The sequence below is a fragment of the Ambystoma mexicanum genome, chromosome 10 (genome assembly GCF_040938575.1).
Source record: "Ambystoma mexicanum isolate Mex_15411 chromosome 10, UKY_AmexF1_1, whole genome shotgun sequence".
Lineage (NCBI taxonomy): Eukaryota > Metazoa > Chordata > Amphibia > Caudata > Ambystomatidae > Ambystoma > Ambystoma mexicanum.
This window is the reverse complement of record NC_090932.1, coordinates 939,715,807-939,728,040: the sequence shown is the minus strand read 5'-3', so window position 1 is coordinate 939,728,040 and position 12,234 is coordinate 939,715,807. Positions and strand designations below refer to the sequence as shown.

The window sequence follows — 12,234 nt, the reverse complement described above, 5'->3', positions numbered from 1 at the left end:
CAGAAAGAACACGACAATGTAGATAATTTATGTTTTGGTTGTGAAGCTGTAATTTTGGGGGAGGGAATTATTGTTGTTTTAAATTTAAATAAGAGATTAAAAGAGATGGAATACTCTCAACAATTTTTGAGGAAGATCACGTGATAAAGAGAGGAAACCCCGCATATACTGGAACATTTTTTTATTTTTATTTATGATAATGTTGTTGGCTCCGTTGTTTTGTTGTGGTATAAGTATAGGACATTAGAGGTGTTTTTTGGTGTGTTTATAGGATAGCCATGGGAATTGTTTGTAGGTGAGAAAAGCATTGTTAGTGGAATTTGAAGAGAGAAAAAGCAAGAGCATTAATGTGCTATTGGTAGCTTTAGTTTGAAAAATTGGCAATTGTGTGGTTGGCTATGTTTTTGTTTGGGGTTGTGTATGAAGTGATAGGGTAGGATGCATTTATAGAAAATGTTTTTGGTTGATTTGTATTGATTTTTGTAAAGGAGATTTGTACAAGTGATGTGATTATAATTGGAATTGTTGTTCTAAATTTGTGGGCCAAATTGAACAAGGGAGGGGGAAGGAACCACACGCTCTGCTAGAACAGTTTTGGTGAACAAGAAAGGGAGGGATGGGGTTGACTGAAATAGAGAAATAATGTGTGTATTCAATTGTTATAATAGATGGTGTTTGTCACATGTAATGTCTAAATTAATTAAACAAAAAAACTAAGTACTTAACAATTGTGTTGTGTTGTGCATTTTGTAATGTTATAGAGTGATTTAAATTTTTGTTTTTGGATAAAAAGGGTGTTGAACTATGTATGGACTGCACCGTATTCTTAAGCAGAAAGGGGGGCTGCATGGCAAGCTGTTTTTTGACAGGCAGCTGGCTCTGTTCAAAGAAACTGCACCCAAAAGGGGGAGGGTGGGAATTGGTTTCTTGGCATACAGGGAGAGTTCACAAGTTCACAGAATTTGTATTCCTGAGAAAAGGGAGGGGTAACATTTAGTGAGAAATTGACAGGCAGCCCTATATTCTTAAGGGAGGGTGTCTGCCATGGTCGATACAGCTCAGAGGGTAGACCTGTTTGTGGCTGAGATGCACAAAGGTTTGAAGCAAAATCTATCTGAGGTAGAAAAACATTAAAACGGGGGACAGGTTTACTGAGTTTTTTGGCCCTTTTAAAAAAAAGTGTGAAATAATGAGAGTATGTTCATTGTATTTTTATCGTGTTAGCAAAAGGTTAAATATAATGTTGGTTCTGAAGAAATCAATAAGTAAATACATTAATTAGACTACCAAAGTGAATTATTTTGCATATTTGTGACCTTTTGTGGAATGTGTCCACCTCCTCAGGCAGATTGATCTTGGCGGGCCTGGGCGTGTTATCGTGCTGTTTCCTTCTTGTTTTTTCCAGCATCCTCCAGTATTCCAGCAGACAATGGTATGACGTTGGGGTCGACCGCCAGAGCCTCCGCTGTACTGGGCTATCAGGTGGAGTCCCTGAGGGCCGAATCCCCCGCCACAAAAGAGCTGTTCCCAGATTTGTGTGGCAAAAGGACAACACAGAGAGCTGACAGGGAAAGCTGGCAGATGATGAAGCAGCCCCCACAAGCAGGCAGAAGGAAAATAACAGAAGAGACGAAGGAGGAAGCACACAGGAACACGACAGACCAAGGGTGGCAGGGAACAGGCGAAGAAGCAACAAGGGGAAGAGCCAAACGGCAGGAAGAGGTAAAGGCAAGATCCAGCAAATGACAGAGCTAAACTGATGCTCAGCAAATCACCGGAGAGGCGAATATATGGAGCATATTAAGACGTGTCCGTTCTACGGCAAAGCAGGTTAATGAAAGTAATTCCACCTGAACAACGTCTCCTAAGGCGGACGTGGCTGTCAATGCAATGCAGAATGCTAGATACTGTGCGGTGGCGCAAGGGATAGTGTTCCAAGCCTGGGCATGCGCCGTGGATCCAGGAACTGAGGTGCTGATGCCCTGAAGCTGCCGATGACTATCAATCGGAGAGCCATTGCTGGGAAAGCGCCCTCCGACTTTTCCGGGCCTCAGACACCACCGTGAGTAGAGATGCCAGATAAAAGGGAGCCTGCCGCGGCAGGACCGTGAAGTAACATGTCACGGCCATGAAATTAAGCATGTGAAACACAACAGAGTATTATCTGTGCTTGCCTGTATTTGATTTGTAGTTTTGCTCAAGAGGGACGTATTGGATTTTCAACCCCCACATATTGTGATCCTTAGGGTTTAAATGGTATTTTGTGTTAAGAGGGGGAAAGATCAGTGAAACTGGAGAGTGAGGAAAACGCAACAGCACACCCTGTAAGAGGGCTCTCAAGAGGTCAGGAGGGGTTGGTTAGGTGTCAGTAATTGTATGTGCAGTACTGTTGAAGTTTGGTGGGCTGGTGTAGTGTCAGTTGATTGTTGACAGCTTCGGAAAGAATAATGGGAAGTGTTTGTATTTTTATGGGTGGAGAAAGTTCAACTTTACTAGTAGGGATAGTGACTTATGGAACCACAATGTTTGTTTTTGGTCTGTTGTGAGTATTTTGAAAAACACATGAGAGAAAGCTGGCATGTTCACAAACCCATTACCCTAATGACCAGCAGGGGTATTTGAGAAGACACACACACAATTACATGTTGACACACAGAAAGAGGTTTTTCTATATAGCATATATATATTTAGAAATGCTGAAATGTAACCTGGTGTTTCAAAGGGCGCTGTTGACGCCATCATTGTTTCTTCTTGTTCCATCCTGCTGCTGTTGTGCTGAGTACAAGCTGCCTTGGGCTTTAAACTCAACCTCAAATACCGGGTGTCTCCAAGGGTGGTGTTGATGCTGTCAGTGTTTCTTCTCCTTCCATCCCTCTGCTGTTGCCTGAGGACACGTCCCCTTGAACTTTAAACTCAACCTCCAAAACGCAGAGTGGCAAAGCCTGGAGTGTTAACGGGCAGTGTTGACGCTGTTAGTGTTTCTTTTCCTTCCATCCTACTGCTGTTGCGCTGAGGACATGCCCTGTGGGCTTTAAACTCGACCTCCAATACCTAGAGTGGCAAAGCCTGGCATGTTAAAGGGCGGTGTTGACACATCAGTGTTTCTTCGCCTTCCATCCGCTGATGTTGAGCTGAGGACATGCCACCCTGGGCTTTAACTCTAATAGTGGTGAATCCTGGTGTGTTAAAGGGTGGTGTTAATGCAGTATGTGTTTCTTCTTCCATCCCACTTCTGTTGTGCTGAGGACATGCCCCTCTGGGCTTTAAACCCGACCTCCGATACCCGGAGTGACGAAGCCCGGCATGTCAAAGGGCAGTGCTGATGCTGTCAGTGTTTCTTCTCCTTCCATCCCGCTGCTGCTGCTCTGAGGAAACACCCTCCTGGGCTTTAAACTCAACTTCCAATACCCAGAGTGGTGAAGCCTGGTGTGTCAAAGGGTGCTGTTGATGCTGTCGATATTTCCTCTCCTTCCATCCCACTGCTGTTGCCCTGAGGACACGCCCCCACTGGGCTTTAATCTTAACCTCCAATACCCAGAGTGGGGAAGCCCGCTGTGTCAAAGGGCAGTGCTCACGCCATCAGTGTTTCTTCTCCTTCCATCCCGCTGTTGTTGCACTGAGGACATGCCCCCCTGGTCTTTAAATTCGACCTCCAATACCCAGAGTGGTGAATCCCGGGGTGTGTCAAAGGACAGTGTTGACGCCATCGGTGTTCACGCAGGCGGGGGTCATTTTACGCACTTTACACAATGCCCTGGTTCACCCCTCTGCTCTAGCCTATGAGACTTTGATCGGACCACAGAGCCAAGGAGTTAAGGATCCTTGGGCATCCCACGCGTTGTGAAAGAATCTGGGGCTGTGAACGCTGGTTTTTATTACCGCTTAGTGACGAGTGAGTACCAAGGGGTGGCTTGAACTATTTCCATGTTTTGTTTAAATCTCAACTTATTTGAATCATGACGCAAATGCCCAAAGAAATATCTGAATGAAACTGAAGAGAGGCCCACCCACCCTGTGGCGCTGTTGCACTTTGCACTTAGAACTTTGAACTTTTGAAAAGACGGGTCTAAAGGGAAGGCCAGCTGCTTCATCTCACCAGCGGAGGTCCCAAAGAAGCCATACAAACTTTTTCAGCCCATCCCTGAAGTTAATATTCTAATCACAGGGATCAAAGATCTCTTATTTGAAATGGTTGTAGCCCATGTGCCAGATAAGCGGAGCACTGGCATTTTGTCCAATTGCGCTGAAAGTTCTCCTGGTTTGGATGTCATAGAGCCGGACCTGGATTGTCCCGACCCGGGTTGTCTAAATGGTAACAAAACAAATACAAACAAACCTTCTACTATTCCCAGACCATTTTCCAAATGTACCCTTGACACATGGCACAATACAAAGTGGTTAAAGGATGGAGTAAACAGAGCTGAAGGACCATGCGTGTTACTAACTGAAACTGATAGACCAGTTGTCATCAATAGCTTGGTAACCCCAGTACTGGCCAAAATGTGCGATCTTACGACCCTGCTGGTCACTAACTCGTTGAAAGAAAAGCTGGGGCTCAAATCAGGTGAGATGGATATGGTAAGCATGACAAATAATCACAGCGACCCACAAGGGATAATATCACCTGATATTGAACTTTCCAACAGATACCTACCTACCTTTGGCCATTAACAACTATGAGGAAGTGACCACAAGACCAATCACCAATCTATTGCAGGGCCATTCCCGCAAATGTAATAGCTCAAACAGTACTGGTCTTTCAGAAAGTCTGTAAAATCTGGTGATCCTGAACCTTGAACCTTACGATAAACATCCTGATGACAAAGCTTGATGCTCTCATTTCTAGTGTCTAACAACCATCATCCAATCTACAAAAAAGACAAAACACAGGTAATGTCAATGCAAATGATCAAAGCCATGGCTGAGCCCATGGTGAATGTCACCCCTGAGGGCTCAATTAGGTTAATGCCTTAGTAGCGCCTGACTCTTCCAGTGATCAGACCAGGCTAACGACCACTGGCCAAACCATAATTGGTGGGGAAATACCAACTGCTAAAACAAACACGCTCCCCAACAGTGCTAAGAAGTCAGCACCAGTGACACGTGGTTTCGGAAAATGATGTTGCCATCAGGCTAGAGATTGGCCATTTTGCTTGTGCCAACCTCTCTTGGATGGGTGTGGCCAATAGGCTTCCAACTGGAAGCTGCAGGATCCCAATGATACAAGGTCAACCTAATGGGCACATAGCAAATAGCAGCAGGAGCACAAATAGCTCCAAAGAGGAGAGTGTCTATATCTCTGATGTACAGAGACTCCTTCCTAGCCAACTTAAAAGTGGGGACTCACTTTGAAACAAAGCCATACCCTGAATAAGACTCCTCATTCACTGCACTAGGGTCGAGATGCCTATGAGGAATGTGGACTTTATTCATCTGATTCTGTGAGGCAAATTCCTGGCCAATTGACTTATTTCCATTGAATGCAACACAAATCCCCCAAGAGGTTCTACGGTAAGCTTAGGATCTCGGCCTCCAAGCAATGAACCTCGAGATAGAGCCAGAGAGGTGCCAGCCTTGGTGAATGAACTAACCCAGCTCGAATTAGGGTTGGATGGTGTCGACTGTCTACTGATCCGCCTGACCACATGCAATATTGTACATTCCAGGGATGTTAAGATCCTCTTGTGGAACATTGCCGGCATTGAAAAGCACTGGGTAGACTCAGACAGGAGAAGATTTACTGAAGGGTTTGCCTTAGTATGTTTACAAGAAACTGGGGCAGTTGGTAACTGTGATATACAGGGGTATGCTTCTTGCGTGATTCCAGCCGCCAAGAACCAAAGGGGTAGACCCAGGTGAGGGCTGTTAACGTGGTTGAGCTCCCAACTCAATTGGGTAGTAACTCAACAGGATACAAAATCCCCAAACCTACAATTTTAAAATAATGCTACTAGTAGGGGGTTTAAGATAAAGTTGTTTAATATATTTAACATGGTTTCTGTTCTGGCTCTATCCCCTTGGAGAGCCTCATTTTAATGAGTGATCTTTTGAAAACTCATGAAACCCACATTTCCCCCAGATGATCTTATAATGGCAGTGGGCAATTTCAACATACAGTTCGAACCTCTCGAGATGACCAAGTTACCACTTAAGTGATACATAAGTGAATGAGTGAATACTCTAAAAAAGAACCACCGCTTGGCCATGGAACAGCACAAATTCAGTACAACAACAATCTAAGGGAATGCAACGGATGATGTAAGAACGATCAACCTGCAAGAAGTACTTTCCATGGGCCCAATGGCATCAGCAGAATAGACTATATAATGGTTAATGCTATGTCATGGAATCAGGTGGGCAGAGGTGTATGCCACCCATCCCCTTTCTTTTTATACATTCCCACCAGAGGAGATTGTGGTGGATATTAGCAATTTATTGCACATTGAACATTAAGAGGTTTTTGTGTATGTATGTATATATACTGTGAGGTTTTTGAGAAAAAAAATGTGGTGTGTGTATGATGTGTTTTCAATTAAAGCACTAGGCAGCTACGGCGGCTCTTAAAAAAGTGAGAAAAATGTTTGAATAAATACTAATTTTGTATTCGAATGACATCCTCCTATTTTTGCACATCATTGAATTAAGTGGTTTCATTCGAGTGAGGGACCACCAACAGAGCGACCTCAAACCATTAGCCTGCCAAACGATGAGGCACCAGATGAAAGAATGCCCCAGAGAGCAGTTAATATCGAAACCTATGGACAATCCAGGTGGGTGCTAAGGTGTTCCATGATTGCAGAGCTGAATAAGACTCCTGAGCTCTACCAGGCCATTGGAGGGCACGTCACCCAAGGCTGAGTCTATTATGGAAGAGTTCTTGGCCTTAACATAAAGTCTGTACCCCCCTGATTACCAAACCAAATAAAGTGACCAAACACAACCAGATGACCAGGCAGAGCTGGTTTGTTGAAGATCGAAGAAAATGCATGGAAGCCCTTCTTTCCTGTCTCAGGGTGAACTCTGCAGTAGATAAAACCCAACTGCAAACCATTAGAGCAATCTACAAATCCACCACCAGAGAGAAGAAAAAGAGAAGAAAAAAGCCTACTATGTGTCGAGGTTGGAAACCCTCACACAAGGCTGCAGGCTTAACGTTTCTAAAACGTTCTGGAAATTGGTGGCAGGAGTTGCTCCTTACTCGCCACAAGAACCTTACTGTAGCATTGCACCCGCCATCCAGTGTGACCATTTCTCTAAACTGTATAGGAACCAAGAGATCAATAATGTTATGCATCAAGAGACTGGGTGTGTTGAACAAGGCGATACAGGGTTTAGAGTAACCACAACCGAACAATCGTTGCAAAGAAAAGTGGGAAAGACCCAGGACCAGACTATATAAGCATCAATCTATACAAAGAAGAGTCAGTTCTCTGGAGACCAGTACTGACCAGAGTTTTTAATGCAACCATCAAACTGGGCATTATACCAGCAACCTGGTGGGAGGCTGTTATAATCCCCATTAGCAAAAAGGGAGGCAGGGAGCACCCAGGTAATTACCAACCCATCTTCTTCCTAGATGGGCAGTGTAAAATCTATGCAAAAGTCATCCTCGAAGACATGGCCAGCAACATGGCCAGCAACTAAGGGAATCCGGAGTAATCTACAAGTGGGATTGCAGGATGGCATGGGCACACTAGTGCAATGTCTGTGGCTGAATCTATTAGTGAAAAAGTATACACCTTTTAACAACAGCAAACTGCATGCAATCTTTGTGGACCTTTGCATTGCTTTTTATTCAGTCCCTTTGGCAAGTATTGGCTACTTACAACATCCCGCCACCTTTTCTTACCATAATCCAGGCTCTATATTCAGAAAGCAAGGGTGTTGTGTGCTGGACCGTGGGAGGCAAATGTACTGAGCCCTTTGCAGTGCAGTGAGGCATGAGACATGGGTGTGTTCTGGCTGCTCTCCTCTTTTGTCTTTACATCAACTTTTTTTTGCAGACAATGCCATGCTGGGAGCATCTAGCCCCATGCGAACCAAGCATGTCATGTCATTATTTGAAAGAAAATGTGGTGAACTGCGTCTGGATACAAACCTAGTGAATACCAAATTGATGTTCTTTAGGCATAGAGTGGCCATGAAATCAACTTTTGCCAAAGAAGTGAGCAGGGATAAACTGGTGCAGCTATGAACCTATGACTATCTGGGCCTCCATTTTGTTGAGAACGATATCTGGACGGAGCATGTGTCCAAAGAAAATGTGAAGTTGGAAAAGTATACAGGGAGAATACGAACGTTCTTACTATCACACAGGGGGTGCAATATCCCCAATCCTGCAAATATATAGGCTGCAGGCAGTTCCAGCAGCCCTGTATGGATAAGAGATCTGGGGCTACACTTAAACAACCACACTGAAGGCCTCTGAAAACAACTTTCTCAAATCTGTGCTAATCCAACCAAAAGGATCACTAAATGTAATCATGCATCTAGAGTGCTGTCTCCGGCCAATTGAAGATCTGCTATCACTCAAACCACTCTTGCTTTGGACTCGTCTGTGGAACTCTCGAGCCCCAGTTAATTACAGAGCCATGCTGACAGACTTTATGGGACTCATTACAAGTATGCTGGTAAGTTTTCCTAGTTACCGTCATGCCGGTGCCACCGTTTCCGGCAACCCATGATTCTGGAATAACCAGATGATTATGGGTTGTCGGGCACGCACATTCAGACATGCTGGAAGTGGCGGTAACAGCATCACATTCAAACTCCCAAACGCTGACAACACCATCATCCTCAGTGCCAGTGTCCCTGAATCTGGCATCAAAATGCCAGACCCAGTGGCTTTGGAAAATGCGGTACCACAATTACTGTGACCACAAACAAAGTGATTGCCAGAACAGGAAACTGCCCAGGCAGCCATTACAAAAACAAAAACCATTTCACTCCTCAAACCACAGGCGACATCCACCCCTCCTGACCAGACAAACTACACAAGTAGCATGTCATCTAGAGTGGATGAGACCCACAAGCGGAAGTCACTCTTCTCTAAGGCTGAGCTCAACATGCTTAGGGACACCCTTGTCCACCATGCACCAGAGTTCTTCAGCAATGAACAGCGCAGGCAAACTCAACTGCGCAAGAAGAGCATTTGAGAGGAGGTGGCCCAGAAGGTGTCAGCAGTCAGCACAACATCACACACAGTGCGAGACAGCCACAAGTGATGGGACGACCTGTGCCTGAGGGTAAGGAACCTCTCCTCAGCCCAGTGGAGACAGGGCATGGTGAGAGGTGGTGGGAGCGCATCACCAATACTCCTGATTCCCTAGGAGGCGATGTGGAGCAGTGTGCTGCACCTACAGTCAATTGAAGGGGTCAGTGCTGCGCAGGCCGAAGAGGCTGGTGAGTACATGTAACCCCAATGTAATAATCAACATCCCTGGCCACCCTGCTCCCACCACTGCACCAACATATCACAGAAATGGGAATTGCATCATCCACAACCCCAAAGACAGCCTGCATGCACGCCCACTCCACCAAGAAAACAGCATCCTTGGTGCATACATGGACATAGCATATAACCTGGCCACCAAACTATGACCCATACCAGATATACAAGTTGAACTCACCACCGTTACCCTGTACTGCCAACTGAACATGTATCTGCTCCCATACAGACACAAATCACCCTGCCACAGCGTACTGCATCTGTGCCCGCCATGCTTCCACTGCCACCAAATCACAGCAGTGCTGAGCTCCCCCTCCACCCACACATGACCACTGTTGCACACAAAGTCCACTTGTGTCCCCCTCGTCCCAGCCAGCATGACACCTGAGCACAAATGCACAACTGTCCCTGTAACTGGTACAGGCAACAAGCCCATGCTTGCCACATCCATACAATACCCCTCCCCACCCCAATATCCCACAGTGTGAACGCCCCCTAACACTGTACCCAGCAAGTGGCAGTACACCACGACAGTATCCCCAGTGCAGTACTCTAACATGTACAAACATTACACGTCCTGCAGCTCAGTACACATAACACAAGCATATGTGCACCATGCCATGTACCATGTCCCGGACACAACACAGCCACGACCAACATAATGCATGTATCTTTGCTTCATTAAACCACACTGCTCACTGACAACATGCCTTTCTGACTCCCTCAGGCACATCATCTGATAGTGAAGTGGCAGTGCAAGCACTTCAAGGGGTACAAGCTGCCGCCGCTGCTGCCAAACACCACAGGCCACCACCACCAACAACACCCAGGACACCGCAGCCTCCACTGGCACAACTGCCACAGTGACCACAGCTGTGGTCATCCCGTCAGCCTCAACCACCAAAGTGACCACAGCTGTGGCCATTGCACCAGCCACAACCACCACAGTGACCACAGCTGCGGCCATCCTGCCAGCCCCAACCATCACAATGATCACAGCTGCAGACATCCCACCAGACCTAACCATCACAGTGACCACAGCGGCGGCAATCCCGCCAGCCCCAACCGCCACAGTGACCACAGCTGCGGCCATCCTGCCAGCCCCAACTGCTGTAGTACCACCACCACAGCAGCCACATGCACGTGGACAGCAATCAAGTGCCGAAGACATAGCGGACAATTCTGCAGATGACACAGGGGAGACCAGTGACAATGGCAGCTATGAACCTACAGTATTCAGCCCGATGAACCCAAAGAGCCCACAATGCCTGCCCTTACCCAGTGACAGGGAAATGGACAGCCGACTCCCCTGCATTGAGGAATGGCAGGATGCCTTAACTGCCCTAGTGCAAAGGCACCTCCATGGGGCACAGTTGATGTGGGAGAGTGTACAGGGCAGTGGCAGGCGCAATGCACGTGCCCTTGGATGTGTCACAGCTGCGATCGTCCTAATGGCCAGGAGGGTACGCAAGGGCAATAGTATCATGTCCTCCTTTGCTGAGACCATGGCTGTGTGCCTTGAGGCGTTCCTTGAGAGGCGGCCCACTGAGCAGGTACACACACCATCCAATAGCTCCACGCCCGCAAGTTCTGTGCCCAGCAGCACAAGGCACTGTCTGATGCGCCTGTCATCTTCTGCTCACAGTCACACGCCAGATGGCAAGCTGGGACGCAAATAGGCCCACAACAGTAATGTGCCCTGTATGTGTCTTCTGCAAGGACCACATGGACAACATGACACAAGTTGTTGAGAGATAGTTGGGGAGTGGGAGTGGGGAGGAATAGTTGGGAAGAGGGAGCGGTGAGGGATAGCTGGGGAAGAAGAGTGGGGAGGGAGAGTTGGAGAGGGGCAGTGTGGAGGGATAGGTTGGGTGGTGGGTGTAGTTCCATATTCGTTTAGCATTTAATTATTTACAGGTCTTACGTCTAGTGGGTCTCAGGCTATGGGTCAGGGTCATTATTTTCGGAGTCCCCAGATCGATTGGACGGAAGGGCTATAGCAGGTTCCGGTTACACAGCAGGCACTCTGGTTGCTAGAAATCGTTTCAGCTGCAAATTCTTCATCTTCCTCTTTGGTTTTGGTTTCAGTGGTCGGCTACCTCTTCAGCTTCCAGGTTCTGACTTTTAAGTAGGAGCACAGCCAATCAAACAGCCTTGCAACATTCAAACTTGGGGGGTTCGCAATCCTTTGCGGACAGCCAGCCTCCCAGTTATATCTGGAATCTCACACTAAGTCTGTAAGACAAAGGGCTGCAAAGTTCTGGACTCCTCCCTCACTTCCTACCTTCACAGACACTCTGAAGCCTGTGCTAGGACTCCACAGGACTCCAATTAAAGATAAAAATTACACAAAGGAATTGCACACATTGGATGTCAGGGAAGGAATAAGAAACGACAAGGAACACTAAAAAGGTGAAAAAACAAGACTGATTTTGGTAAAATGAGCACTCATGGGTGCCTTTACCGGGGCTGTGGAAACAGCCTGTGGTAAAAGGCACACCGAATTAATAAAAAAGTTCACTGCAACCAGCCAATAAAGGTAAGTTTGTCCTTATAACATAAATGTTACATTTAAAATGAGAAACCGGACACTCAGTGGCTCCCCAGCACTCCACATAAGGTGGGGGGTGCTGGTCTCACCTAATAAAATGAAAAAGAGATCCAAAGATCCTCTCTACCCTTGGGAACTGTAGTTCTCACAAAGTTAGCCAGAGATAGTTAAAAGGGGAGCCGCTAGGGCAACCCAGCAACAATAGGCACTTAATACCAAAAAGTTGTCAAAGAGG

The 12,234-nt window shown here is 46.5% G+C and overlaps 1 long non-coding RNA gene across 1 annotated transcript in view; it reads left to right on the top strand.

Annotated features, from left to right (window-relative positions):
- Positions 1-1,616: 1,616 nt before the first annotated feature.
- Positions 1,617-12,234, top strand: part of LOC138493259 (uncharacterized) — a 149,225-nt gene continuing 138,607 nt past the window's right edge. The window contains exon 1 of the long non-coding RNA XR_011276334.1: positions 1,617-2,062. This is a non-coding gene — a long non-coding RNA (uncharacterized lncRNA). The remainder of the gene's footprint in view (positions 2,063-12,234) is intronic.